Consider the following 5,000-nt stretch of genomic DNA (forward strand, 5'->3'; position numbering starts at 1 on the left):
GGACCATTCCACATCAACCACCAGATGTCACTCGGACTCTAGCACCTCTCATCTGTTGCACCACACCCGAACTACATTACCCATGAGTCACTGCATCACAATCACCCTGCCACACCTGCACATCATTCATCAGCCAATTTCCTTGTCACACCTGCACCTCATTTACACACACATAAAAGCAGCACACTGCGCAGTCTGACATTTCTGAGTGTTTTCCTTGTGTTTTCTTTCTGTACCTGACCTTTGGATTGTTTATACCGACTCTGATTCTCTGCTGCTTGCCCCTGACATCTGCCTGTTTCTGTTATCGATTCTGGTTATCCCTACATACCTGACGCCTGTTACTGATCATTGGCTGTCTGACCATTCTCATCATTAAAGTTCTGCACATGGATCTGAACGTCTCTGTCTCATTACAAATTGTGAGGTAAAAAGTCAAAACTACCTCCTTTCCATTTTTTTTATTTCAGTGTTAGGAGAGTAAATGATGACAGAATGATGATTTTGGCTGAACTCCGATGTTAATCCGTGTAAATCAGAGTGAATGCAGAACTGTCAGAGATTCAGTGAGAACTGATACAGCTGCGTTACATGATGCATTCTGATAACATGTAAATGAGCTCATCTCATTAAAGTTAAAGACAAAAACGGAAGCGAAAGATGAAACGTTGGAATGGAGAAGAAAGAGAGAATGAAGCAGGTGCATTTGTGACAAAACACAGCGTTACCGCGGCAACAAGCAATTAAACCTCCTTCAGAGAGCGACCGGCACATGTGAAGAGCTTGACCCTCAGACTCTCTCTCTCTCTCTCTCTCTCTCTCTCTCTCTCTCTCTCTCTCTCTCTCTCTCTCTCTCTCTCTCTCTCTCTCTCTCTCTCTCTCTCTCTCACACACACTTTTATTGTCAGTTGTAAATTTTAAATACTATAATATTTAGCACAAGAGACATTCAATAAACAACAAATGACTTATTTCATACATACAGAGCTTTGATATTAGTTTGTAGTTTGCTTTTTCCTTTAATGATAAGGAACATAAAAAAAGAAGTGAGTGCACAGAGAAGAATGCAGCAGATTCCACCGACTGTCTGTAAAGACAGATCTTTATACTTTTACTGGCAAAATTGAACAAATCGGACAATACTGACAACATTGTGTCTAAAATGAAACCGTATTAACCACTTGTTTATTGAACAGATGTGTAAATCAATATTCCCATTTGCAGTCGTGGTTTGTGGGAAAAGCAGCACTCTTGCTGTGTGATAATGCTGAACTATATGATGTGATATAAAGAAAAGAGGGTGTTTTCCCCTCGTATCCTTGAGACTGGTATCGTTCTACCAGACTCTATCACACACTCAGCATCATGATGATGCATCAGAGGAAGAAGCACAGCTCCAGACAGGTGCCGCCTTAAACACAGCAGTCAGTGTAACATGCTATTACTATTACTATTTAATTAGCTGCAACACATTGTAGTATTTATACATATTATACACACACACACACACACACACACACATATATATATATATACTGTATATAGGTAGGATAGTATGTATACAAATAGTGGACACACACACATTTATATATATGTGTGTGTGTGCAGCAGATATAAAAATATAGAAGATTGTCAATTTCAGAGGCGCCACAGAAAGAGAGATGAGTCAAAGAGAGATGATTTGTTTCACGCTGAAATAGAGATATGGAGCATTTGATGAGTTTTCTCTAAACACTGAAACACTGATCAATCAAACTGTCAGTGGCATTTTTCACTCTTTCCTTCTTAAAGAAAGAAATTCTTTGTCATTGAAACGCATCAGTGTGTGTGATGGATGGATGAAACCATGATCAGAAAATCTCTTTCTTCACTCATTATTTGGTCAGACTGACAGAGGCTCTGCCATTAATACACAAAACTGGATTTAAAACCAGGACGTCAGTAAGTTTATTTATTGTGGCAGAATTGCTTTTTCACCAGTATAGAGTGAGAGCTGTGCTCGTGTAGATGTCTCAGTGATTCAGCTGAGCATGACATCATCACTGCAGTAATTACTTTGCTGTAATTAACTGCCACAGATCAGATATTACTCATGATAATGACACATTCATCATCCAATCACATTGCTAACTCTTCAACACTCCAGCCAATCACATTATCCTCCTTAGAGGGCAGGTCCCGCCTCTTCTGTTTTGCTTTAGCTGATTTGAGCTGCATCTGCAGAGAGATGGAAAGAGAGTTTCCCATTTCCAGATCAGTTCTTCTGAATAAGAATTCATGTGTGTCCGCAGACAGACAGACGGACAGAGAGCATGAAGGTCATCTGTGGGCTGTAAAGAGGAAGACTAATGGAGGTTGAAGCCCTGGAACACACAGGAAGAGCTTTAGAGTGACACTGACATCAGACAGACAGACAGAGGCTTTAGCGAGACTCTCTGGAGCGCCGGGATCAGCCTGCATTAAAGCTCACAGATCCAGACTGATCCTGTCCTGCAGCACCACACTCAACTGCTTTCTGATCATCCTGCCATCCGATTGGTCAACAGTCTTACATGCATTTGCATGCAAAATCATGTTTTATATATATATATATATATATATATATATATGTACAGTACAGACCAAAAGTTTGGACACACCTTCTCATTCAAAGAGTTTTCTTTATTTTCATGACTATGAAAATTGTAGATTCACACTGAAGGCATCAAAACTATGAATTAACACATGTGGAATTATATATGGAATTATATACATAACAAAAAAGTGTGAAACAACTGAAAATATGTCATATTCTAGGTTCTTCAAAGTAGCCACCTTTTGCTTTGATTACTGCTTTGCACACTCTTGGCATTCTCTTGATGAGCTTCAAGAGGTAGTCACCTGAAATGGTCTTCCAACAGTCTTGAAGAAGTTCCCCGAGAGATGCTTAGCACTTGTTGGCCCTTTTGCCTTCTGTCTGCGGTCCAGCTCACCCCTAAACCATCTCGATTGGGTTCAGGTCCGGTGACTGTGGAGGCCAGGTCATCTGGCGCAGGCAGCACCCCATCACTCTCCTTCTTGCTCAAATAGCCCTTGATGCCTTCAGTGTGACTCTACAATTTTCATAGTCATGAAAATAAAGAAAACTCTTTGAATGAGAAGGTGTGTCCAAACTTTTGGTCCGTACTGTATCTGTATATGTATATATATATATATATATTTATATATATATATATATATATATATATATATATATATATAATGTGCTGGTCATATAATTAGAATATCATCAAAAAGTTGATTTATTTCACCAATTCCATTCAAAAAGTGAAACTTGTATATTATATTCGTTCATTACACACAGACTGATATATTTCAAATGTTTTTTTCTTGTAATTTTGATGATTATAACTGACAATTAAGGAAAATCCCAAATTCAGTATCTCAGAAAATTAGAATATAACTTAAGATCAATACAAAGAAAGGATTTTTAGAAATCTTGGCCAACTGAAAAGTATGAACATGAAAAGTATGATCATGTACAGCACTCAGTACTTAGTTGTGGCTCCTTTCCCCTGAATGACTGCAGCAATGCGGCGTGGCATGGAGTCGATCAGTCTGTGGCACTGCTCAGGTGTTATGAGAGCCCAGGTTACTCTGATAGTGGCCTTTAAACTCACTGAAAATAACCATGAGTTCCAATGGGTATAGCTGGACATATATATATATATAAAAGCCTACCCACACAAGGGATCTGTGCCAAAATCAACGCTATCTCACGACCAATTCGTACTATTATACGAGGTGGTTAATTCATACGATTTTGTACTATTTGTCTAGACCCCAGTGACAGGTTTAGGGGTGGGTTAGGTGTAGGTCATTCGTACAAATTCATATGATATATATACAGTAAATATTTCTCAAGATCACTGATGTTTACAGCACATTCACATTGAGTTTCAGTCAAAAAGTGTTTTATTGATAATAGAAATAATCATATCTTAATTTTTTTCAAAGGATCTGTATTAAATGTCAAATCCGCTTCCAACCAAAATACAGCACATCAGACCATATATACACTCTACATACCCTCATTAGCCGCTTGTCCACTGAGGGTCAGTGTGAGCCCGTGCTTTAAATGGGCCAGGAGGTGCTCATAGCCTCGGATCAGTAGCACCGAGGCCAAAACAACCTCGAGCCTGAAGCTCCACTGCGCCTCACTAAAACCCGCCCTTCACACGCCTCTCAGAACAACCTCATCATTTCACCAACAATGAGAAGTTATCAGAAAACTAATAAGAAATAAGTTACTGGAACTATAGCGTGATCACAGAACGAACATGATAAAAGTGGCTGTTTGCATGCTTTGTTAAATATTTAAATCCAAAAGCAGCTATGTTTTACTATAATAAGTGATTATAATGAATTAATTTATCATGATTGAAACAGTCACATAGAAATAGTGTTATGAACAGTCTGCTTATTCAGTCGAGTCTGTTTCTGTTTATTTGTAGTCACAGTAGCCTAGTACATATATACATCACATTTAGAAAGAATTATCATTTCTATATTTTTATAAAAGCTCTAGAACAAAAAACATTATTATATTTTTACGACATAGGCTACACGGAGCTAAACTCGAGACAAGACTTATGACAGATAAAATAAGTTACTAAATAAATACAGTATTGTGATAGAGAATAAGAAGCTGACGTCTGATTTCTCAAAGCGGTCATATTTACCATGTTTACTATGGTAACGTTAATGTTTAGCGTGCATAGTCTTTTGCATCGCTTATAAATATTTCTGCCTTGTATGGTGATCATAATCCACATCGGATTACCCAGCTGGCATTTCAACGTTGATTGAAGGTTGAAACAACATTGGTACCATGGTTGAATCAACGTTGAATTACCTTTTGATTTTGCACTTTGGATCAACGTTGATATTGTAACGTTGATTCACTGTTGTATCAACGTTGTTTCAGCGTTAAAACAACAACTGACCTTATTTCAAACATA

At 38.2% G+C, this 5,000-nt stretch overlaps 1 protein-coding gene across 7 annotated transcripts in view; it reads left to right on the forward strand.

Annotated features, from left to right (window-relative positions):
- nrxn2b (neurexin 2b) overlaps window positions 1-5,000 on the forward strand; it is a 458,944-nt gene that overhangs the window by 271,468 nt on the left and 182,476 nt on the right. The gene's annotated exons all lie outside the window — the stretch shown is intronic.

This window comes from Carassius carassius, chromosome 2, assembly GCF_963082965.1.
Source record: "Carassius carassius chromosome 2, fCarCar2.1, whole genome shotgun sequence".
Classification (NCBI taxonomy): domain Eukaryota; kingdom Metazoa; phylum Chordata; class Actinopteri; order Cypriniformes; family Cyprinidae; genus Carassius; species Carassius carassius.